At 39.6% G+C, this 27,319-nt stretch overlaps 1 protein-coding gene across 3 annotated transcripts in view; it reads right to left on the bottom strand.

The window, feature by feature from the left end:
* The window catches only part of LOC147144533 (leucine-rich repeat and fibronectin type III domain-containing protein 1-like protein), a 117,058-nt gene that overhangs the window by 53,797 nt on the left and 35,942 nt on the right, over positions 1-27,319 (bottom strand). For all 3 annotated transcript variants that reach the window (XM_086036084.1, XM_086036083.1, XM_086036085.1), the window contains one exon: positions 6,941-7,046. The gene's annotated coding sequence lies outside the window, so the exon portion shown is untranslated. The remainder of the gene's footprint in view (positions 1-6,940; positions 7,047-27,319) is intronic.

Below are 27,319 nucleotides of genomic sequence, written 5' to 3'. Positions count from 1 at the left end.
CAAACAAATCCCCACATAAACGCGCAGGGGCAGATAAACAGAGTTGTTCACACAAACCTTCACCTTGACAGCAAAAGACATACAACTATAGGAGCAGAGCCACACAAACACTTATGTGGGGATAACTAGTGTTACACCACTCTTGTTGTTTCACTCTGTACCTTTCAAAATAGTCAGCTCGGTTTTGTGCCACTTGCATCCAACACTGTTCTCAGTGCATCATCGTTCTAAAATAGTCCTGCCAGTACAGTACATAATGAGGTGATGCGAGTACACTGCAACAATGCTTGTCAGTCCATGTTCTCTTGCAAGGGCCTCGATCCTTTTATCTTCCCTGAGCTGCTTTTACACATAGTGAAAGTGCCAGATATGGCGTTAGATTCGTGCCACAATTAGGTCAGCGTAATGTCAAATGCCCCACACAAAAATGTGTTTCCCGTGTATGTAATGTGAAATACTGCGTACAAAAGCATGTTTTGTGCGTTCCAAAATGTGTTTCGCGTGTACGACACCGTCCACACGCACGCACAAGACGCACGCTTGTGTCTTCTCTCCGCTACGCGTACAATACGCTGATTCACGCCTGCGATACAGACGTGATAATTGTGCCACAATTCTTAACCAATCAGGAGTCGGACAGTAGGGCTAATTCTGATTGGCTGTTTACTATCCAATCGTAACCAAGAGGTGGTGAGAAACCGGAAAAAAAATCAAGTGCTGGTGTCTCGATGGACAATAACGTTAAACCAAACAAAGATACTTGGAAAAAATATGTTTTTGAATTATTACCATAACAATAAGAACAGCAAAGTGTGTTCGAATCCAGAAGAATTTGTGTTTGAGGCCAGGTTGTACACGGTATTTGATATATGACATTACGATGATGAAATTGTGACGTCAATTTAACGCCATAGCCAGAGAGCTGCCCATGTTTCGCAATACGTATTAACATTGCTCATTTCCACAGCATGTGACTGAATACACTCTTCGTTTTGACCACATATCACATGGTCAAAAAAGATTTGTCTTGTGCAAAGTTACTTAAGGTTAGAGTAACTCGACGTGAGATACGAGCTGTCATTGAACAAATTTATTGCTTTGATTTGCGAGGCCAGACCAATCACGGCTCAGCTTCAGTAAACGGGTCAGCCGTGATTGGTCGTTACCCGAGCCCTGAGCAACTGTGATGTCATTTTCAGTCTACGGAAAGTGACAAAATGGCCGCCCCCAGAGATGGCTAAAAACGAGTGGATTAACTCCACAAACGCAATATTTATCAGAATGCCTTGTTTCAACTAATGGGCTTGCATAGAACATTCAAAAAAAGAAGCATTCCTTTACAAAAACTCAAAATGATGTATCAACAAGCATGAAAAATGCTTGTATGTGCATTTCAATACTTCAACAAGGAAAACATAACGAAAAAAAACACATCTCAAATAATACTCACCATGAAGCATTATGCATAAAATGTCACATGCTAAAACTGCGTGTAGCCCAGTGTTTTGTGTTCAATGATGACGAAGCGATTTTGTTGACGCGGTGATGTGGTATATGTGATATGGCACTTTGGTGACAAAATCCTGACGAAAATGTTCGTGGGTGTTCTGTCAGATATTCAAGATGGATGCTCACCGCACGCCGAGGGGGCTGCCCAGTTGCCTCAACCCATGTGCCAATCCCCCCGTCTTCCCCTGCGGTGTTGTGTGCGGTATGTTAGAATTTTAGTTTGTTCCAGAGTTGTGCACTAAAGTGAATACTTCACAAAACACATAACTGCAGGGCTGCTGGAATCCAAACTATTTTAAAGCCACGTTCCCCGCATCAACAACTTATGTAAACGGTATAACGGCGACTCTACTGCAACTTGTTTTAACACAGCTCATTGGTTAACATTTTTTTTTTTTTAAGTAATAATATTATTCAAAAGTTTCTAGTATGACCACCACAGACCACAGCATAAACCTGATTGCAATTTCACTATAAACCGAGTCAATAGTTCTGAATTAGCCAGCTGAGTGATTGCGGGAATTAAAGTAAAGAGGACAAAGGAGGAATGCAGACTGAATCCATTTAGATTTAGAAACTCTTTTCAATATCACTTAGGAAAATTAAAAAAATAAAATATTTGCAACTGCTTTTCGTTCCTGTGTGAGGTTTTGATTATTTTTCTGACATTGCGTCCTTGAGGTTTAGAAACTAGTTACTGTGAAGCATATTGATGTCTATCTTTCAAAACTAATTTTGCTTATCACATAAATGTTACGTAAGTGTCAAATTAGATGAGAGGTTTTGGGTACTGGGCTTGGGCCCTCCTTTTTTTTTTTTTTTGACAGCAATGAAAATACATAATACTCTATGCAGCTTTAGTTTCATCACCTCGTAGAGGATTTAATTTTAATGTTATTATAGTATGACTACTTGATTGTTTCACTTTTGTTGTTTGGTTAGTTTGTTCAAAAACTACAGAACTATTTTCTCTGTGAAACAAATGTTCCCACTCTTTTACAGCTAGCTTTACTTTTATTCTCTCATCTTGACACTCTTTGGTTCCGTAATTTCATGAAGTGTTTTAAAGTTAAAGTCAATTCAAACTTTTTTTTTTCAAGAATATGTTCTATGCAAGCCTACTAGTTGAAACAGGGCATTCTGATAAATATTGCGTTTTGTGGAATAAGTGTTAATCCACTCGTTTTTAGCCATCTCCGGGGGCGGCCATTTTGTCTTCTGTCGACTGAAAATGACATCACAACTGCTCACAACGACCAATCACGGCTCAGATTCAGGAAACAGGTCAGCCGTGATTGGTCGTTGTGAGCAGTTGTGATGTCATTTTCAGTCGACAGAAGACAAAATGGCCGCCTACAGAGATGGCTAAAAATGAGTGCGTTTTGCTGCTTAACTTAAATTCCACAAAGCAAAATGAATCAGAATGCCGTGTTTCAACTCGTGGGCCTGCTGATAACATATTCCTGAAAAAAAATATGCCTGAGTTGACTTCCACTTTAAAGGTTTAGGTGTGACTGATGTGTTTAATTTTACAGAAAGCAATAGTGAGCTGTTCAGTGCTTATGTTGATTAGGGAATAATGATATTATGGAAAAATGAAAAGGGGAGTAAAACATTTAAAACTGGAAATAGAATATATAATAGGGTAGCAGTGAAAAGGACACACTGTAACAAGAGAATAAAGAAATCAGTATGGAGGGGAAAACAAAAGCCGAAGAAAACAGGTTTGATAACTGTACCACTTGACAGTCATCGTTGTTACGATTTCTCCATTCAGAGACTCTGATTGTAGGTGACACTATAGAGAATGCATCACACACTCCACCAAAGAAACAATAACACATGGTTATTCATTCTATCACACACACACATACAAAACAGTCCACCATTAGACTGTGCTTTGAATTGATCCATCCAATGTAAAAGCATAACAGACAGTTGGCTCAGAATGTATCCCTTGGCCTTCATATGGTAACATGATTTCCTTACCATGAAAAAAATGTATATGATGGCTTTCGGAGAGATTTACCTGGCTTCTATGGTTCTAGAAATGTTTTTATTCTCTATTCATCTTGGCTTGGAAACCGTTTATGCTGTTTACCTTTACAGTAATATGTTGTAGTATGGGACAGTTTCAGACTCGGACTGAGCACAACTAAGCCATATTTGCCATCTAGTGGTGAATGCTGGTATTCCAACTTAAAACTTCAGTCGATGCATATTCGCAGTTCGTTTGTGGATTTTCTCTCCCCATTTACCCCCGCTGCCTCCCCCGTTTCATCTGGGATTTTTTTCCACATTTACCCCCAGTTGTTCCTAAAAAAATAATAAGGTAAGACAATGTCCAAATGCATGTTCAAACACAAATGATGCATATTTGTTAGCAAAACTATCAGTCCTACATTTGTTATGTGAATTTGAGCGTCGTGGACTTCATGTATGAATAATGCGGTGCAAACCATTGCTTGTCGTACCATGGGAATACAATCTATTTTACAAATAATGTCTCATTTACTAAAACAGTACCACTGGAAATCTGTGTAATTTTGAAAGTGAAGCCGTTTGGAGATGAAATTTGCGGTGTAACATGGCTGACAGGCACATTTCTCATCCAAGCAGGTGTGCCTGTTTGATTAATATCTCCAAGCACATACGTGTTGAAAGCAGGGCATATCGTAAATTCAAACCACATTTGCATGCAAGTGCATTCATATGTATTATAATCACAGCAATCAGTTATTATATTAAAATACTGTAGTTGCGCCAGAAGGAAAATGCGCATCCCTGTCTTGGGAATAATTCCACTTCAGTGAATATGTATGACATGGGTAAGTGACACCAAGTATTGTCATGACGTTTGTTAATCGAAGCAAAAGTTCATTAGAGCAAAAGATTAGAGGCGGACCGGCCTATAGATGGGAACTATGTTTTTTCACCACCGGAAAAAAAGTCGAATGACGGACAACGGAAGGGTACCCACGCTGCAGGCGGATGACGAATAACGGACGCTCAATTTTTAGTCAAATGCCCAGCTCTGGTTATATGACACTTTGATTAGAATAGTGGATTTTATGAATAATCTATTATGCTATGGCTTGTTAAATACTGTAAATGATAATAGACCACTTTAAAAATTCACACTGCCCCCCCCCCCAAAAAAAAAGAATTTTAATTGTGCTCACACGGAGATGGATATATTAGTAAAACGGTTGTTGTGCGTGACAATCTTTAACATGCACTCATTTAAATGAAGTACCCTTGTGACAGATGTTTTTTTTTCTGATGCTTGATAAAGAACCATGTGGTTACTAGAGTTTATCATTGATAATCTTTTCTGAGCTCGTTTCAATAATGAATCAAGGCCTAAAAATGATCTGTATTTTTAAAGTACGTTTTATTAGCTTCGGGCTTTAAATCATTTCAGCAAAAGGAGAAAAAAAAAAAGGTCTTGGCATCAATAAATAGGCACCTTGAACAAAAGACCTCAGCTTGCTGACCAGAGAAAACTGAAGATGATGTAAAGAATCAATTTGAAAACAAGCACGAGCACTTTGTAAAAGGTCAAAATATAGCCCTATTGAATTGGATCATCATTTTTGTTGCAGACAAGTTGGTTTTCATGTGATATTCCTACCGGAACTATAAAATTGATCCGTAACTTGATGAATAGTGAATCTCTGAGAAAAGTGCTGAGCAAAGTGAAAATAAGTCACCGGTGTAATGGTTTTCTCGAAGACTTCCGTGAAGGTAGCGTGGGTTCAGTTGCCACTCACTAACAATGTGAATGAATGCTTTTCTGTCTCTGTATGTGCCCTACGATGGACGACCAGTCCAGGGTGCAGCCCGAATCGTGCCGGAAGTCCGCTGGAAATGGCTCACAATGCCCCTGAATAGGACCAGCTGTATTGAAAATTGAAGTTAAAAGAGAAAAAAATTATATATATATATATATATATATATATATAGATATATATATATATATATATATATATATATATATATATATATGAAGAATCCCAACATTTAAAAACTTTTTACTTTTAACATGACTTTCAAACGTTAAAAAAATATTTAGTCTTGAGTGCTACTAAATAATAAAGGAGCATTAATATATATATATATTTTCATATATAAATCATTAAAAAAAAACACGTTTTTTTTTTTGTTTGTTCTGGGCTCCTATTTCGGCGTACCAGAAAAGCGCTATACATTTTTAAAATGTAATTTACGCTCTGACAACAAGAAGTGTGGCAACAACAGGTTACCCCCTGATGATTTATCCATCCATCACATTTTATAAAATGTAATGTTTTTTCTTTGCTGTTCTGTAATAAGGGTAGAGATGTTGGACCACAAATCACCATAATAAAGACGCAAGATCATCCAGAGGACACGCAAATATGAATATATTTGATATGAAAAAGCATACTACTATCATTTGGAAAGGTGATTATGATTGTGATAAGAGATTTGATGTGCATTCATCCGATATTCATAGAGCTTATCCTCTTCAGAGTGATGGCAGAGTGACAGAGTGTGTCAAAAAATAGTTACAAGTTTAATTAGATTGTGTTTCATCCAAAAAAATAAAAAAAGTACCCTACCGTTCAAGAAAGAAAAACAGGGTGGCCCCTGAATGAACTTCAAACTGACACTAATAAACTTAACTGGCCTGGACCAATTGATGGTTACCGTAACTTTCATGAATACAACCCATTTATCGAATCAATGGAATCGTAAGACTATTTAACTGTTAATGAGATGTGTGCACCTGTCAACAGGTACGGGATATTTGCCCAGTCCTTTCTCAGATTTAAAAGGTGCCAACCTCAGATTGCATTTTTCAACTTCTTCTGCAGATTCTCAATGGAATCCAGATCAGGGGTTGGCAATTCCGTTCCTCGAGGGCGTGTTTTATACGGTATGTCACCCTGCTGCAACCCACCTTATTCAAATGATTAGGATCGTTACCCAGCTTCTCCAGACCTTGCTGATTATATGATCATTTGAATCAGGTGTGTTGCAGCAGGGATAGATGGAAAAACAGGCAGAACCCTCCAGAACTGGAATTGTCCACCCCTGATCTAGATCATGGCTCTTCAAAACAGTCTACTCTTTTGTTCTTAGCCAATGATGGGTGTTTTTAGCTGTGTGTTTAAAGGGAACATTGTCCTCTTTGCGGACACGCGACCTGCAGCCGAGACCAAGTTTTGTGACACTCACTCCAGAACGCCTTGATAGTCTTGAGGTTTCATAGAATCCTGCGCAGGTTCAAGACACATTTTAAGGCGCAACAAAGCCGCAACAGAACATTACTGAGACTCCTCCATGGTTCATAGTATACAACAATTTAAATATATATTTTAATACAGGATAAAAAAAAAAAATAAAAAAAAACAGTGGCAAGAACATGTATGCCAAGTTTGCCTACCTGTATTAAATGTGCTGTGATTTAATGAGGGTCCACATGAAGAACAGTTGTAGTGATTGACAGATGAATAGATAAGTAATGGCAGCCTGGAGGGAGGGAGTCCAACCTGAATAAAAGAGCGGAGAAAAGGCACAATAGGTTATAACGATATAAGGCTACTACTATCTTGGAAATACACACACTGACACATACGATCAGGGTGGAAGGCTGTCTCAAAGTGCTCACTTCACAGTTCTGTGAGCTACTTTGTCAACTTTATGCGATCCGACTGTGGAGGTCTGCTTGTAGTTCCTTATAAACGTACGTTCCACGCCGCGACCTGCCGCGGGACTCAAGCAAATGATTGTCGGCCATGTCAAGGACCAGAAGCGCATCTCTAGCTCGCGGCATTTCAAGGGAATGAGAGGAGTCGCTTTGATTGGTGCAATGGCACAAAATTGATTTTTTTTTTTTTTTTTTTCTTTAATGCACCAGGTTACACTGGTCTGCGAAAATACCAATCTTGGTCTAGCCCGCCCCTGTGCAGATTTACACAGCGCCACGGGCCACACTTTCACTGGACATGAAAATAGAGCCTTTTAAAGTCAAATAAATCCTTCAGAACTGATTACACCAATTGTTGAAGCTTTGTATTTGTAGCTGAAATTATTTCCCATTCTTCATTCATTATTGCACAACAGGGGGTGCCCATTACATCATTCACAATCGACCAGTGGCTTGCCAAGGGAGTGTGGGTCAATCGCATGGCATTAACTCAATCACTGCCAGCCCACCCAATTATACGTGATAACACACTTTAACACCGCCCATAACACAGACACACACATGGCCTCAATACCTTCGATACACCTCAATCTCAAGCTTTACAGCTTGTGAAAGCAAATTAGAGTTAATTCCTCTATTTTCAGGAACCATTGTTTAAGAATAAGCTGAAAATGAAGCTCCCTTAATTAATGCCCACCTACGGAACAAAACATTATCCAGCCTTTAATTATGACACTTTTACATGGGTATGTATGTGCTTTTTTGAACAATAAACCGAGTGAGCACCCACTCCCTCAACATGAGCTGAACAATAGCACGTCACAGCAAGAGAAAGCGGCACTTAAGGAAGTAAAGCCGATCATCGGCTGGTCACACTAACATACCTGTCAACCCCGGGCTGTGCTGAATCTCACAAAAGTTGTAATTTGCCCGTACATTTCTGTATATAATCTTACAGTATCTATATATAGTCTTACACAGTATGTATCGCTAATCTTACACAGTATGTATCGCTCAGCGGGAGAGGTGGGGGAAACGGAACGGACATTTCTATCTAGAATCTTACACAGTGTTTATCGCTCAACGGGGGTGGCGGGATGGGGGCTTTGCTCGTGAAAGTCGGCCGAAGTCTGGAGTCGGAATCGCTAACGGACGTTTCGGATTAGAGCCGAAATGGGCAAGACGAGATCGGTCTAACAAAAAACGAGTTTTATTTTATTTTTTTTCCCCGTACAAAAATTGTTATACGGCGTACACGGTTTGAAATGATCAAAAAACATATCCAATACGGGGAAAATGTATAAGTTGACAGGTATTGCACTAAAAGCCTGCGTCATGTTTCAAGGGACAACGGAGGTAGTTGGAGTGGAGGCAGCCACAGAGTGGCAAGAGTGACTGACTGATGTGAGACATGCAAAAACTCTGGGAAATTAGTGGGTGTTACAAAACACACACCTCCCCTCAGGGAATTTTGAAAGCCAGTGCCAAATCTGAATGACATAAAAAGGAAAAGAGGGTTTTGGAGAGGCCAAGTCAAAGTCTGAACTTAAATGAAACAGACGCCTCAAATGGGCAGTTCACGCTTCGAAACGCTCCAATTTGACTCATTTTAAACAGTTGTACGGAGAGTGGGCCAAAGTTCCTGCACGGCGATGTATGCTCATCACAAATGCTCATGACCAGTCATCGCGAACGTTTGAGTTCAGTTATCGCTGCCAAGGGTGGCATGACCAGTTATTAGGTTCAATAACGTTTCACATAGGGCCAGATAGGTTGGGATTTCTCTCCCATTAATAAATGAAATCATCATGTAGAAACTGCCTTTTACATTTACTTGAGTTGTGGTTATGATGTATTAAAATGGAAGTGATGATCTCAAAGGTGTGATAAATGTGCCAAAATAAAACTGTAATCAGGAACAGAAATATTTATTCTAGTGAATGAATACAATCTGGGTGTGAGAAAGTGTGAGATAAAATGTTATGTGCCCTTGTACTTTCTGTACTCTGTTGTTGGTAATGAAATGTTGCTTTTGACCTTGGGTGAAGATGTATCTCATTACAATATTTTCAAAATAACGATGGAGGATGGAGATACAGTGAGTGCTAAAACATTTGCTGATTAAAAATGTCACTCGAGGTCAATCACTGTGAACTTAATCAGCGATGACTGTCAAACCAGATCAAGAAGCGTATCAAGACTGTAGAACAGCGCCATTTTAAAAGCTCCACTACCTTGGTTTGGTTGTTAAGGTTTTCAGGTGTAAAAAAAACAACAACTTTAAATCATCTTTTGCATCTTGTAAAACATTAAAACATGAGAAACTGTTTCCATAGTTACTCTTCCAGTTACTATTTGTTTCCTAAACGTTTAGATTATTTCATCAATGTCAATTTTCTGACTGACCTTTTCGCCACCTTCTTCAATACACCCACGTTTATAAATTAACCTGATTGTCACCATCAGCTAATTAAGACGTTATTGTAATAAGATTAAAACTAACAATGAACAAATGAGCAAGCAGCTACCTGTACACAGTGGGGGGAAAGCAGAACATGTAAATAATTCATTCAGTGGCTTCAATAAAACACAAAGGAAACAAACCTTCAAAAACGATAAAATACTTTCTTATTTTGGAGTCAAAGTTTATGCCCGATACAACTTTGATCCAGTACAGCGGACCCTCCCTTACTTGCGGTTCGGCACCCGGATTCACCTCGTCGTTAGTTAGAAGTGTGTGGTTCTATGTGGTCCCCCATTAAGGCGAACGGATGCCGGCTTGACTGTTACACACCTTATGCACCGGTTTTAGGAAAATTGTTTAAAAGGGGACGTTTATATTTCTGCACTCCTGTCAAGGATGTCAGTCTTTAAACAGCAGGTCTGAAAAACAGTTCCACTTGAGACTGTTTAAGTTTTAAAATCATCTGCCCATTTTTCAGTCAGTATCTTATCTTAAGGTTTTACAAGGCAAATTTAATTCAATTACAAAGAAAAGAAAGTGTTTTTCAGATGGTCAGAGACGTTCGTTTGAGGGTATTTTATTGGAATTCCTATATTCTGTTTTTTTTAACTTTAAATCCAATACAGACTAGCCACACTGAAATTATGATAAGCAATTCCACTGTACTAATGGATAAAAAGGAATAACTAATTTGTATAATGAGAACTCTCTGTCATCCATTAAAGAGCTCTTGTAATGGCCAGCACATTAGCACTTATTTTATAGTTGCGGAAAAAAAATATGTCTGCAGTAATAATTCACTCAAAAATGGCCAAAAATAATGTGGACATCTACTTCTCGACATCTCTTATTTCTCCAATTAAATCACGTTCCTCGAACGTTCCTCAGTGTCAGTGATTGCCATATGTATATTAGATAGGGCTGCAACTATCGACTTATTGATAATGAATCATTGATTATTTTCCTGAATAAAGGGAGAAATTGCCGTTTAAAAAAAAAAAAAAAAAAAAGTTAAATCTGTGTGTATAATCTGTGACAGGTGAATATTATCAAAATGATCTTTGGAAAAAGCTTTCCTCTCTGGCCCCATCTTTTGCCTTTAATTTGATTTTAACTATTATTTTAAAACCAAATTGGGATGAGGAGAACTAGCCTTTCAGTAACAGAAGGTGTGACCGAGGGGTGTTGCTGTGCACATGCAGGCATACGTCAAGTCAAGTCACGTTTATTTATATAGCCCTTAATCACAGGAAAGTCTCAAAGGGCTTCACATGCCAACAGCATATACACGACATCCCCTGATCTTGACCTCCAGGAGGGCAAGGAAAAAAAAAAAAAAAAAAAAAACATCTGGGGGAAAAATGAGAAACCTTGACAAGGGACCACAGATGGTGCGCAGCCTAGCCTACGTGCATCCAGCAGCATTGGTTTCTTTGGCCGGATTATATAGCAACAAAGGTTAAAAAGAAGGAATTCTACAGCTCTCGAGACGAAACGAGGGTATCAACTAGGGCTGGGAAAAAAAAGACGACCAACTCGGTTGTGTCAACTACCAAAATTGGTCGAAACAGAAATGCATGCCTCGAAACTTTTTGATAATTAAAAAAAAAAAATGGTGACATCCGTTTGAGCTATTATATGGACTATAGAAGCCTTCAAGTGTGCCCTTTCCTTGGGGCAGTTCTACACGTCCCTACCCTAAGCAAACTGTTAGGCAGTTCATAGTTCAAAACATATAATCAACATTTGCCCACACACAAACACTTATATGCTTTATATGGGATATGCTAGCGCAACAGCTCATCTCATCTGAAGCGGTTGACTTCATTCTATTTCTCCATTCCATACCCGTTCAGGGCATGTTCTCTTTAAGTAGCTTATCGACATCACTGTCTGAATGTGCATGTTTTCATGGATATGTGTTATTGTTACGCACTGTCTTGAATTGATAGGTTATGGTCTTGGGGAGACAGGCAGACAACAGTTGACACTGACCTCGCTCTTGCCCCCGGACTTCTGTGTGAACACTTCCGTCCGCCTCTGCCCGTGTTCCATCTTCATTATCTGACTACTGACTTAATGCTCAGCGTGTATCACACACTCTACGATTCCCTTCATACAATCCCGAACCTTTGTTTGCATCTGTTTTACATACACAATGTGACGTTTATCTCGCTAAGTTATATATGGGCTTCGCTCGTTTGACTGCAGCGTTTGCTTTTCGCTTACACTCACAAATCGGCAGCAAAACAATTGATGTCTGACGTATAGTTTTTTTTCAGGTAGTCACTTAGTAACAGATGGGAGGTCGGCTGTGCAAATGTACATTAGTCAGGCCTCATGGCTGGTAATGCTTAAAGACAGTGCTGGCTTAGGAGTTAGCGCCCGGGGGGCTTTTGGCTCCGCAGTCAGTGCACTCGACTTCCAACTGGTGACACGGCGGTGGCGCGTGTTCAAAGGCAAGGTGTGGCTGGACCGTTACAATGGTGCCATGGTGAGGGGTTGTTCTAATGGATGCCAGCACAATTTACCAAGGTAAAAAGTCCTTTTGTTATCATCCATACAATGTAGAAGCCACATTTTATCTTATTTTATTTACACAATGTGTGTATGTTGCAGTGCATCAAGTGACAAGATACACAATCACTTCATGTATGAAGTTGCTAGATCTTTGTCATTTTTAACATCAGGATATTACAATGTCATTCCTCATTAAAATCCATCCTTCCATTCATTTTCTAATTTATCCAGGATTTGGTCGCAGAGACAACAGTTCAGCGGGGAAGACTAGACCTAAGATTGACTAGGTCACTTAGTTTAGCTCTTCCCGAAGGGATTCCAAAGCCTTTTTTTTTTTATACTTTACTAATTTTGTAATTTTTCAGCAGTAAAAAGTCATTCTTTTGTCTATGATGAATTGATAACTTTATTATTTTTCATGTACAATTCACACCTTCAAAAACACATTTTGCCACTTGCTGTTGACTGAAAATGTCACCACGTGTCGAGGGCTCAAGTAACAAACAACCAATAACGGCTCACCTAACGTTCACAAGCTGAACCGTGATTGGTTTTGCTTTCCTTAAAGTGGAAATCAACCCAAATATGTTTTTTTTTTTTTCAGGAATATGTTCCCAGCAGGGCCACTAGTTGAAACACAGCATTCCGATTCATAGTGCGTTTGTGCAATATGAGTTAAGCAGTAAAATCCACCTGTTTTTAGCAATCTCAGGGGGCGGCCATTTTGTCATTTCTGTTGACTGAAAACGACATCACGGCTTTTTAGAAAACAGGCAAGCTGTGAGTGGTCGTTCTCTGAGCCCTGGGTAGTTGTGATGTCATTTTCAGTCGACTGAAGTGACAAAATGGCCGCCCCCAGAGATGGCTAAAAACGAGTGGATTAACTCTTATTCCACAAACGCAATATTTATCAGAATGCCTTGTTTCAACTAGTGGGCTTGCATAAAACATATCCTTGAAAAAAAACATGTTTGGGTTGATTTCCACTTTAAATCATTGATTCATTATAAATCGTCTGCAGATGCAAAATAACTCAAATGTTATTTCTTCTGCACAATTGATCATTTGTGTTACTGTAAATGTCAAAAGGCAATTGGTGTATTTAAAAACAGACTCCAATTAGTGCCTAAGTTCATAAAGTTGACCAACCACACAATCTTTATTCCACTGCATGCATGTTATGATTATGTGTTGGGATTTTATTTGCTACTTGCATTATGCATCTTATTTAAGCTGTTTAAAGGCAATACAGTTTGACCTTTGCCGCAGCTGATGGCCCAACATCCTCTTCTTATCATATCCTCCCGCCTGCCATTCCTTCTGTTTTATTTTGCAGAATGCCCTTCATTTGGTCATCTCTGCCTCCATCTGTTTTCCTCCCCCCCCCCGCACTTGTCATTCTTCCACTCTTCCCTAAAACTGTCTTCTCAAATCAACCGCCATCCATCTTTCCACCCTCGTCTCTCTGCCACCCTTGCTTGTACATTCAAATGCGTCCAGCAATATCTGTTTTATAATCAATGTATTCATTTCTCATTAATTTTATGCCCGCCATCTATTCATTCTTGGCTGGCTTCAGTGCCTCTCTGCTCCCTTCTCCCCTTTTGATTGCGTCCTCCCTCCGAGCCCCTCCTCTTTCCCATATGCTGCTCCTGGCTCTCCTCCATTGAGTATTGGTCAGCAATCATCCATTCATCTGTTAGTCCACCTGATGCTGGTACGCGTTTGCGTGCAGTGACGATGAGTAGACCCGGTGATTGGAACTATGCAATGTGGCCCTCACGCAAATCAATAAAAATAGATTACGTTTACTTTCGCACACAATCCTGCAGATTATGGAAATGCAGCATACGTATTGTCCATTGTTAAACATATGACTCCCCCATAACTGATTCATTACATGTACATGCACCCGTGATGCTAATTAACGCCAAATTGTTTGCTTATTTTTTTCCCCACACGTCCCTCTAAATTGCCAGTTTTCATGCGCTGGGTGCAATTCAACCTTTGGCTGTGTAATGATGATGCCGCTTTCAGTTTATTTAGCTGTGGAGATTAATGTATTGCTATTTGCTAGTTGTTTACTTTTTCTCGGTGGTTCAAGGGATCATTTTAGCCAAGTCAATGTATCACCTGTTTTCCTGTTTAGAATGCAGGAGTTCCACTTGTTTTGACGTTCCCTAGCCACTATTAAACTTGGGTGATAATAACACAAGCCATGTTAAGCAAACATTACATTGCAAGCCCGCTCCTTTTATGTCTCGGGCTCGGCCGGTAAAGGACGTTTCCGTGTCGTATTTACTTCTTGGTCCCACAGACAGCAATGATACAGTCCCACATTGATTTTATTTGACCACGCTCTGTGTGTGTATTTGTGTGTGATATATTTAATACATCGTCGCTTTTTCACAAGACAGCGACGATATGTTCATTTAATTCATGTAATATATTTAAAAGCACTGCCATTATTATCATCTTTATTATATTTTTAATGCACAGACATACGATCAGGAGTGGAAGGCGCTCTGGTGCCCAGTTCTCAGCGACCAGCTTTACATCATCCACAAGAGTATTGGCCAGGAATCAAGTCGACTGTGCTCACTCCCACAACGGCGCAAACGCCCATTTCTCGCTGCACCCGACTACAAAAATACCAAAAGAAAGAAAACTCTTTCCCATGCGCTCAAAAAAGATCATTTTAACATACAAATTTTTACCAAGGTTAAAAGTTCTGTGCACATGCACAGAGATTGAGTCAAAATGCCCTGCCTGGCTGTTGCTGGTACTAAGGACATCATTTAATAAGAGCACGATGGACTGAAAAGACTGGCCCGAGGGAAGCATTTTGATCAGACTTCCATTCAATACCTACCAAAAACCGGACTTTAATTTATCTGAACTGTCCTCGAATTATTCTCAGCAAAGACAACCTGACTCGCCTCAAGCCATTTAATTCAAATTAAAGCAGCGGATACAATCCAAAGACAAGGATTTGAATTCTGACGGAAAAAAATGTAGTGATAATTTGTATTATTACCACACAGGGAAAATCTGGCCGCTAGTAACAGCATAAAAACTTCATTAAAAAGTAATAGTAATTGATAAAACAAAAATAATTACAACATTCTTGATACAGTAATAGTTTATATTATATAATATATTATACACGACATGGATACGATGCACCTATTTATTGATTTAAAACATCCCTGCAGATGTTTTGTATTGTTTTTGTTTTAATTAATCAAATGTACATTTTCAATTTAGTTTATATTGTCTTTCAATTCAATATCACTTGTTGGTAAAAAAGAACCGTGATTAAAATGGATTTGAATAGTGTACAATGAACTGTGGGTCACCATTATTCTTTTTCTTGTTCTTTTTCTTTTTCTTTTTCTTTTTCCTTTTCTTTTTCTTTTTCTTTTTCTTCTTCTTTTTCTTCTTCTTTTTTTTTCTTTTTTTTCTTCTTTTTTTTCTTTTTCTTCTTCTTCTTCTTTTTCTTCTTCTTCTTCTTCTTCTTCTTATTTTACCAAAAATTAATAGGAGGAAATGCAGTAGGTTGCAATTATTTTTTGTTTTTTTATATAAAATACAATGATTTAGGCAAAGAAAATTAGTTGACCACCCAGATTTTAAACTAGATCTAGAGCCATCGATACCATTTGACTCAGCATCTCATGTAAGCCTGAGTGAGGTGGTCTACTTTTAACATCGCTTGAACTTTGTTTTTGACCTTTTACATCATGCCTTGGCCATGGTATGAAGCATACACAGAAAAAAATGATATAAAAATACCCCTCGTGAACAATAACACACATCTTCTTTTAAACCTACACAAAATAGTTCGCTAAATGTTTGAAGACCAAAGGGAACCAGCAAAAAAATATAAAAGCATCTTTAGTATTAACTGCCTAAAAACCTGACGTGATTCATAGTGTAGCTTTATTTCTTTCATTTTAACCGTTACCTGTGAAGTTCGGAAAAGCATTGAGATGAACAATGGGAGACAGAATTCTGGCTGAGCTGGGACCGCCGCCTACTGTGTGCCGTTTACCCCCAGAGACTTTTAGACTTTTAAATCCAGAGCGATATATACTTGATGTGACTCAATCCAGAGAGAATTTTCAGGTAAAGGTAAAGGCTCTCCTATCAAGTGTGCACAGCAGCTATCTAGTGAGTACGTGAGCTTCACAGCATGCACTACTAGAAGACATAGTACTCAAAAGCAATCTTTGCACAAGCCTGATAACGCTCCTAATCATTTGAATCAGGTGTGTTGGAACAGGGTTACACATAAAACAGGCTGGATGGGGGCTCGTGAGGACCGGAAACCCCTGCCTTAGATTTTCTAAGGAGATGAAGCGCAATTTTTTTTTTTGTCAGTGTAGGAAGAGGGATTGGTTGATTGCTAGTGCATTAGCTTTTGTGTAGTGTATCAGATAACAGGTACCGGTAAGTATTAAAGGAACACAGTGTTCCATCCACTTCCCAAAGTGGCCGCAATTTCCACCCGTGGTAAAATAGAACGTTGAATGATAAAATACATTCAATTCACCAAAGAAAAAAAGTCATTGTCCAAGGTTTTCCGCAGAAAATAACAGTAATTGTGACAAATGTCACACCGACACCTCAAAGCAATGATTAGCGTAAAACTGCGACTACTCCAGGTTTGCCCAGCAAAATTTATGGAAGTGTTCTGAGTCAACTCGACAAGCACAGAGTCACAGACAGTCGAGTGACCACTCACAGAAGTTCAAGTGTGAGAGTAAAGTGGCGGGTGAATGGAAATGTAACTAGTCTGTCAGGTTGCAACAAAAGCTAGAGGACTTGCTATATGGCGTTTGTGCGCCATCAGCCGTATTTCTGGAATGGGGAAACTAAAACCGCATATTTTTTACTGAGGACTGAAATAATTCTACGGATTGAACACTGGGTGTTTTTATACCATCCCTTCACCGTAATCAGAGGATACAACTCAACGCAAACATAAACCCTTAATTGCTTTCAAAACGGTGCTTGTTTTGTTGTCACCTTTGCATCTCTCTCTCTCTTGATAACTCCATATCTCTAATTGTTTCAGATTCCAACTGCTTTGAGATGTCCTCACTATCCTTATTCATCTTTTTCACTTGCTCTTTTGTTACTCACAGTTCTTTCACTGGCGTGTCACAATTCAATATCACAACCAGTGGCTCCCTGGTGCGGGTCTCTTCAGAAGTAGAAGAGAGACAAAAGTGTGTTTGTACAGTGTATGAGCATTTGGTGGGTGTGTGTCTGTGTGTTTTGTCTGTATGCCAGCTGGACTGTGGTGCAGCAAGCTGTCCTAATGAAGTGATCTTTTCAGTCCACCAACTAATGGATACGTACACCGGGAATTATAACAATTAGGCAAACCAAAGGGAAAACTCATCGATAGAACGAACCTTATGTTTGTAAGACCCCTCGAACGCCAGAATCCAAACTTGGAATAGCATCTATTGGTGTGCCTTGTTTTCTTATTGCATATTGGACATGAGCCTTTTAAATGAGTTGGTGAGAGCTGAATTACAGCTTTTGAATTATCCTTCAAATTTCGGATTGGGACAACTGCCTGATTTCCTCCAGATGTGTCTGTAAAAAGAAGCATCTTGCTCCAAATGGTGCGTAATCACATTGCTTATTTTTCCTTTCACATTCACGATCGTACTTGTTCAATTGCCGGCCTTTTTCGGTGAACTCCATCGGAAACAATTTGAAGGTGTTGTGCTCGCGCATCTTCACAAAGGAAGTGATTTGTTGCTGAAGAGATGTGTGGCCAAAAGGATTGCCCATGGTCTTTGATTGCAACAATGTTGACTGTACAAAAGTACAGGTACACCTGGTCATGACAAATGTAAGAATGTAGCATGAGAAAATATTGAGCTCCGCAAAGACTTTCACCAGAGGGGCGGCTGTGTGAGTTCAGTAGTCCTTGATGTAACTGAGTTGGTCAGGCTAACTATCCTGTATAAAAATATAAATGCAATGTTTTTTCTTCCATTTCATTCACGTGCTGAACTCAAAGACGTAGGCCTTTTTCCACGTCCATAAAAGGCCTATTTCTTTCAAATGTAGCTCATAACTCTTTCCAAATCTGTGTTAGTGAGCACTTTGCGATATTTCACGTCCGGTCTGAGCGTAGCATAACATCTGGAATAGTAACAAGCTTTGAAAACAAAACAAAAACAGCATAAAATGAAAAAGAACTTACAACGAAAACAAAACTCTATTTCAACAGACATTTTGGTTCAAATTGTTCCCCAGTGTAATGTACTGTGACAATAATGACATCTGCCGAAATGCCAGATGGCTAAAACGCCTCTGCAGTTTATTGCCATTGATGCAAGTATATTTTTCCGAAAATATTATCCGACAAGATATGAGTATTTTGCCTCATTTACTTCAAGACAAAATTATCCACAATAAATTCCACACAACTGACAGAATTTTTAACAATTAGTCGATTATCAAGCTAATCCCAACACCGAAAGAGAAATCGGATTCACAGTGGTCGTAATCAATAAAGCAGACAACATAAAACACATTGATTCATTGAAAGCCTGCCCTCCTTTTTTAATTATTTTTTTTTAAATAAATATTCAGTTGAATCTAGTGCTTCTGATTATTGACAGCTAAGGCCATTGGATTTGTTTGAATTCTTCCACTGTACATTGTACAACCAAGCAGAAACCTAACACCAAAGTAGTTGTGAACACAAAAAAAAAAGTGCCTCAAAACGATCATCTGAAACACGATCAAACATCCTGCTACCAACTCTGACAGCTGCTCTCCAAGGGTTCTCAGTTCTTCATCACCACAAGTTCTCACTCACTTCTCACATTTGGACTCACGCCCTCTCGCAGCCCCCACTCAGTATGCAGCACGAGTGACTTCTTTTCATTCAAGGAAAGACAAAGCTGTAATTTAACTTCTATGTGAGTCTGTGGGGGGTTGTTTTTTCCTGCATGACGTGTGTACTGTATCTCGGCATGTTCACGGCCAAGAACGGACCGAGGGAAATATCCAGATACGGCCCCGACAGCATGATACAGAGAAGATACTCAATTGAGATAGGGTTTCCTCTTCCGAATTATCGCTTTAAAAATGTAATTACTAGGGCTGTCAAAGTTAAAGTATTAACTATGGAGATTCGTTTAAATTAAAGAATTAACTCGGTTAACTCAGTTTTATTTACTTCCTGTGGCGGCTGATTTCTGCTCACTGTGCAGCCAAACGTAGAGGAGGGTCGCAAAGACGGACTTTTACGTAGTCAGCAGATTGATGACAACAGCAATCCCCCCCATTTGGAACCGAATGGCTCAATTGTATCCTTTACCGGATCGTGACATTAAAAGTGATGATGATGATGGCGAACATTGTTACCTGGCTGATTCGTTTCCAGGTTTAGCATTATAAAATTGTTTTAATCATGTAAGTCGAAGTTGCTTGTGAAGAAAGTGGAATGTGAGTAGGATACAGCCGCAAAATAGGAACGATGCTCTTATCGAAGGGCATCCCGTGGTAAGACGCTGAGTCCTTGGGACAGAATAAAAACAATAACAATGGACTGTGCAAATGTAAGAAAAACAGAGGGGAATCTGAGACTAATGATATACATTATTATTCTTACATTCCCCCCTGTTTTTATATAATATAAAGCTAAACCTACAAAGCTAATAAAGCTCGCAAGCCTAGCCATGAAAAACCTAACACATGAATCATGATATACATTATTATTCTTACATTTACTTTAAAAAGTTGCTCGACGGCTCAGTGGAGAAATCCAAAATAGCAAAGCCAAATTCAAATACCGTATTAGTTATACGTCCTGAGTGTATCGTTCAACTGTTGTATTTTACAGGAAAATAAACGTATTCAAGCATCAGAGAAAGCTATTAGAATAGTCTTTGAATCGAGATATACTTTTGTTTTTTTTCCACATTAATTATACCCAAAAATCAGTTCCAAGCTTTGTAAAAAATTCTAGTTGGAAAATACGATTAATCGTGATCAACTATGGAAAATTTTGCAATTTATTCGTTAAAACATTTTAATCGCCTGACAGCACTACTACTAAATGTGTGCCGTGATATTGAAACCCATTTGCAGTCAACTGACGTTTTACACGTATTTAAGTTTCCATTTTTTGCTTTCAGTGGTGCACATGTTATACTGTGTATTTACATAATGTGCAAGCGATGTATACTATTCAACCAGTATATAGATTGCATGTGTGGTGCATGCGTGCGTGTGTGTGTGTGTGAGTGTTCAGCACCTGTGGAACACTCTCCAAGCTACCAATATTCCACTCACTTTGTGTTTCGCTCATTAGAGCAGTGTTTAAAGTGTAGCCCCAAGACAAAACATATGTGCAAGTACAAATGGCTGATGGAGGGAATGTATTTGGTCTCCAATGCAATATAACATCTCACTGTTAGTTAATGAGTCCTATCACTTCACTCTGTGAATGGAAGGAGAGAAGGGACTGCACGGAGAGCCAGGCAAAAAGGAGTAAAGAGATGAAATGATGTGTGCTATGAGAAAATAGAGATGCGGAACACTGACCCATACCCTCTCTGCCTCATCTCATTACTTTTCTTATGTGTGGTACTCATCTGCAGCATCCAGATACAGAAAACCGGGCGCGTAGAAAGGCCGACACAATAACTTCGATTGAAAATCTACAGCAATTTACGAGCCTGCTTCCAATCTTTGGCAATGGCTAATTTTAAGAACGTGGCAAAGGGAAAGGAAAATAATTGGAGTCCATGCAAAACAGAGACATTAATAATGAACAATGATCTAATGCTAGTAGCACCTACAGTAGAAGGTCATCCAACAATCCGACAATGCTAGCGCAGATTGCATTACACACAACTGCTACGCATGGCCGCAGCTTTTTATTGCTCTCAAGAAACCACAAAACAGGGATCTGATTGAATTTACTCACAGATTATAGTACACAGTGAAGCCTGTTTGTTGTGGGGGGATATGTTACGGACCCACCTGCAATAGTTGCGAATCCACATCACGCTTAAACCTATAAAAGCACACTTCAGTTGATTAAAACATACTTATAAACGCATTTGATCACTAAAATGTATTTCATTATAAATTTGTACGTAACCTTTCACTCTAAAAACAGATTTGTTAAAAATAACACAATTTTGGTCATAAATGGACCGATCCATGATTTGGAACCATTTAAATTGTTTTGTCCCACTCATGGGCGGCACGGTGGTCCACTGGTTAGCACGTCCGTCTCACAGTTCAGAGGTCGTGGGTTCGAGCCCAGCCCCGGCCTCCCTGTGTGGAGTTTGCATGTTCTCCTGCGTGGGTTTTCTCCGGGTACTCCGGTTTCCTCCCACATTCCAAAAACATCAGGGTGTCCCCCGCCTACTGCCGAACACTGCTGGAATAGGCTCCAGCACGCCTGCGACCCTTGTGAGAATAAGCGGTTAGGATAATGGATGGATGGATGTCCCATTAATGTGAAAAAACTATTTTTCAAGGAGACTTTGCCAAGGCAGAAGCAAAAACACAAAATTACAGAAATACAAAGAGAATGAAGGACAATTTACAAAGCACAACCTTTTGGATTCAGCCTCTATGAGTCATCGATGGGAATCAATTGTATCAGCAAAGCTAAAATGTCAACATTCTATAGTAACTGCTTCCACATCTTTCATTTGAGATTTTGAAAAATATATATTAAAGGAACTAGTTTCTTGATCTTTTAAGTCGATCTCTAAATAATTCCAGGCCGAGGGTGCAAAGTACCCAAAAGCTCCTAATTTCTGTCTGAGTGTTTGCAACACAGAGCATAAAGACATCCTGAGAACACATCGTATACTCGCTGGTGCTGCTGTGCCTGATAAAACCCACAAAGATAGGGTGGAAGCAGACCAACAATTGCCTTATGAATAGGGACGCTCCGATCGATCGTGATCGGCCGATTTTCGTGAAAAATTATGTGATCGGAATTCGTTCAAAGCCTTTTACTGCCGATCAAAACATCCGATCACCCGCAGCTCATGCTTGGCTCTGCGAAGCATGAGCTGCGAGTGATCGGATGTTTTGATCGGCAGTAAAAGGCTTTGATGGAATATTCCGACCCCCGCAGTTGGTGTGAACATAGCATTGTCTGCTGTGTGTGTGTTTGCGTCTTGTAATACCGTATATGCCATTAAAAGGTACCTAGCGCGGGGCGCATGGCCAAACGTTTCAACACAGCTAACTTAATCCGACATTTGAAGAACAAGCAATTTGGGACACTATGGTGAGTTTACGAGGCTCACTGCATTGAATAAAGTCAAGGCGGACACAGCGCAGTATAAGTGGCATTATTGCCGCAGCGAGATTAAAAGATTAACAGTGACTTTTTTCTCGTTGACAAATGCACAAGATAGTTTAAGATAACGTTTGAAAAAATGTGAAAAAAATATAAATGAGTTCCTGGAATTGAATGGCTGGACTGTGAAAAGACAAATAAATACGTCAATGGCAGTGAATGAGTTAAATATACACCCAAAAGAGCTATGAACATGGTGAAGCTGCATTTAGTTGTTATGCTGCACACAAATGGAATAAGATGCTAACGAAAGGGAAGTCAGCCCTGAAAAAAAAAACTGGTCACAGATCCCACAACACATTTCAGCTAACAAAATCAGAGTTACATCAGGGAACGGAATGGAACAGAAACCAATCTGTATACCTGTATTTTTATTTTTTTTTAACACAACAGAAAGCACTGGTGTTGCTGCAGACGAGTTATTACTGGTGCTGCACAATACGCATGACGTGTCCCCTCAAGCGTCGTCTACATATTTGTAGGTCGTATCTTGCTCACGGTTGTTGAACAGCAAATGGTTCTACTCGATGATTTATCGGGCTCCATAAATTGCCTTCACTACCCACTAACCATGATGATGACTATTAGGCAATTGGAATTAGCAAGTGTTTATGTGTCTATGTATTCTTTTGAAGGAGTGGGGCAGGATTTATTGTGGACTCTATTGTGACCAGGTATGCTCCAGGGTAATATTAAGAGGAAATGTAGACCTCTAATTGGCCACCCACAAGTTGCTGAACAGTAATGACTTTCAAATAGTAATAAGAATATTATTTTTCCAGCACTAATACTGTAATACGTTATATTATGACTGACAGTATATTATGTGTGATTTATGGATTGTGGGCCATTTATTTAGCGATTGCCAGGTTTATAATCCCTTCAATGTTTTCTTCTAACCCCTTATGAATGCAAGTTCTGGCAAATCACCAAGAATGTTTGTTGTGCGGCATAATATATCTCCACCTATGCGTGTGCTTCTGCACTCTCACTTATCTACTTAATTAGCAAAACAGACTGACAAATAATCATTAAAAAAAAAAAAAAAAAAAAAAATCATTAACCGTTGTTACACAAGTACATGGCAGATCTATCCGTCTTCATGAAACATGCAGCACGAGAAAAGATAACTCATATCAGCAGAAATCACCCAAACACATCTGAAGACAGAGCTGGAGACACAGGGGATTAAAATGCCATTAAAATATGAAAAGGGAACATAAATCTAAGAGTGCGCGAAATAACGTTTGTTTTGTTCAAAACTGAAGCATTAAATAATCATTACGGAATATTTACCCCACCGTTGCATCCTAGATGGTTATAATATTTTTGGGGGCACAGCTGTAGCTCATTGTAAGGACTTAGGAAATGGAGGGTGACAGTTTGAGTCCCGCTGGGGACAAAAGTAAACGGCAGCTAGTTGTCGAGGAGATACTAACCTTATTTTTGAGAGTTATTGAGCAAGGCACAGAACTCGCCCAAACCTTACTTCAAGATCCGCAGCACCCATTGCACACCACTTCCCATTGCCCATCTTTCATCTCGCATGCCTGATGCGTGCACTGCACGTGGTTTGTTCTTCTCTGTGACGAGCGCGTGCTGTCACACTTGGACGCGTAAATCAAGACAAATCAAGATAATATATTATTTTCAGGTAACACAAATACCTGGCAAATATTCAGAAATGGAAAAAAAAACATATTTACTGCATCTGTCTGATATACTTAATCACTGTTTCCAGTTCCTCGCTCGTCTTATCATCCCTCAGACAAAGTGTTGACTTTCCTGTCCATCACCAGCAGATTTTTCCCCAGAGCGCTGCTTTTATCCATCTGTTCTAGCTTTGTTCTTGCGCATTACTTGTATCCCTCTTATTTTTTCTCCCCTGCAGGGCACTGTCTGTGTTTAATATTTTGTGTTTTAGTCCCTGTATTCACTTTAATAATAATAATAATAATAATAATAATAATTTCTGATTACATGAAACGATAACATTCAGATCAGCTTGCCACATTTCAGTTAAGAACATATAACCCTGATACGGCTTGTTTTCACTGTGGGTGTAGGTTGGGCCATGATAGTGATAGCTGCTTACGGAAATAGTTTGAGACATTGTAACCCGCCAGTAAATTCCACAACAAGTATGTGCTGGCTACAGATTTTGTTTCTTAATAAGAAAAAATAAAATTCTATCCATCTTCGATTTTATTCCATTATTATATTTATTATTAATCAGGTAAAGTCGTACAGTATTATCCTATTCATTTCTCGCTCCCAGCTGAGAGAGATATGTTTGGGTTTACTTACTATTACTCATCTTTTTTTTTTTTAACATTCTCATTCACAGTGATAAGCTGGAGACAATTTAGAGTTCCGTGTCTAAGGACAGTTCAACAGCAGAAAATCGAAGTGGGGAATCCAACCGCTGACCCTTCGGCCAATGGACTGAGACACAGTTGAAAAACTGCTGTTCCGGTTTATTTGAAAAGGAGAAATGCAGAAAATGGTACCAACCAAGGAAACGAGTTTGGAACAAATCATTTGAATGGTGGCGTTTATGAGGTGAAATCTTAACAGAAACACATCAATGGGCACATCAATCCGTTAGTCATCATGCAGTCATTATATCTGGCTGGCCTAGTCTGCTCAAATCGTCGGCAACAGCCAAGCGGTGTGGAGTACTACATCACAGGCAGGTGCCGCCCAAGTAGACATGCAGCCAAATAAAGAAAAAAATAATGATAAAACAGTGTTGTATACCTTTCGATCCCAACAGACCGCAATGACATTGTCCCATTATTGTTTTTATTTCACCAATCACCACGTGTGTGTGTGTGTGTGTCTATTGTTTTTATTTGATTTTGTTTCTTTATTTGGCTGCGTGTCTGCTTGTGTGGCGTAGTAATTATGTCTGGACGCCGATCGGCCGTCTCCGACGAGGGACGGACTGTGCCCAAGCGGGATGGCCTGAAATAATGATGGCATGCTGACCGACGGATTGACGTGCACCCCGCCGTGAAGAACTAAAAATGACTCCTCGGGAATAATGACTGCGTTTTAAAACGTAAACAATCATTTTTAATTTATGATCCTCCATACGGCGTTAAAATCATTGTAAATGTGCATGAACAAAAGATGAAACGATTGCTACTTTCGTCCGGTGGCTGCCGGCTTGTTATTAGTGACTAAACTTTCTTTTTGTTCGGTTCTTTTTGATGAAATTCTTTGGTACTTTTTGATGAACTGATTTTAATGATTCAGTTCACTTAAAAGAAGTGTCATGCCCATCACTAAGCTGCGCATTTCGCTGCACCGGTCATTGTTGCTGTTACTTTCTGTTTACTGCTTCTTCTTTTATTCATGGCTGATTCTGTTTACTTCAACTTGCAAACATAAAGTTAGACGGAAAAGCTGGACTCTGATTGGCTGCAGTCGCACACATTTCTGCCACGTCCGATGGAGTAAATACGCTCACAGCCGGTCACATAATATCGCAGTTCTCAATCATATAAACACCTAGCCCTACTTTTATTGGCCTTCAGAAGGTAATTGACAGGTGGGGGTGTTGTGGGGACCACTGCCTTAGATCATTCTGAAGCTCCAAAATTGCATTGCTCAATAATTGATCACCCGACGCCTCTCATTTTGTCTACACCATGCTGGCACTGCTGTGCGTGTGGGTTTGCGCCTTCCTCACAGATGAGGTATTTAAAGACGCCAAAGCAGCCATCACAATCGGTCTCAGGTTTGATGAATCACATTGTGTGTGCTAAACTCATCTGTTTACATATACTCCTTCCAGAACGCGCAATATTTCACATTTGGCAGATGCAATGATGGGTTCGCTCGGTTATTTGACCAGCTTCCGTCATCTGCCTGTGTGAACGATCGAGTTTGCGCCTGTTTTTGCGCATGCGACCTTTCGTAAATCAGGCCCTAAAAGGCTCCTTAAAGGATGTTTCAAGCTAGCTATGGTCTTGAGCTGGGCAATGACTAAGAGAATGATATCTGAGAACAGCTGCTATAATTAATTTCCTTTATAGGGCAGCAGGCTTCAGCCTAAGATAAGCATAAAGAGACAGCATAACAATAGCAAAATCAACGTACAGCCACAGCTCCTTTGATCAGGCTGAGTGAGCCCAGACATTTAATTAGGTAGTCTGACATATGCAGCTGAGTAAGGAAGTATATGCAATTTCTGAGATGGGTCAACCGCAGGAAAAACAAAACAAAACACTATTTTATTGTTTTTGCATTTTTATATTGAAGTTGCATTTTCCTGACTTTGGTAGAGGCAGCATGAGTTTAGTTCCCACGAATTGACGATGTTTACGTCAGAGTGAGTTGACTGGCGACCAGTTGTGGGTGTAGTCTGCCTATAGCCTGAAGTCAGCTTTGAAGTCAGCTCTCCGTGACCACCAACAGGATCAGGAGAAGTACAGAAAATGATGGATGGATACACTGCATTTTAAGAAATATTAAATGTTTCCAGCGTGACATTTGAATATCATATGAAATAAAATACATCAATTATTAGCCTCCTTTTGGGACAATGTCTGAGCCACACCACATTAGAATCAAATTTTTGAAACCACTCTGGTGTCCTTTTGGTTTGATGTGTTAGTTTGACATAAAGGACTCTATTTTCATGCCCGGCGCAGGTCTAGGGCAAAGCGCAGTCTAACCGTGCGCATTGATGGAGTGTTCTTTGTTTTGGTCATTTCCTGGACGCACGCAGTTAGAAGTAGGTGTTTGCGCCGCT

This window comes from Filicampus tigris, chromosome 7, assembly GCF_054856515.1.
Source record: "Filicampus tigris isolate MCC_2025a chromosome 7, RoL_Ftig_1.0, whole genome shotgun sequence".
Taxonomy (NCBI): domain Eukaryota; kingdom Metazoa; phylum Chordata; class Actinopteri; order Syngnathiformes; family Syngnathidae; genus Filicampus; species Filicampus tigris.
Note: the sequence above shows the minus strand (reverse complement) of the source record. Positions and strands in the feature narration are given on the sequence as shown.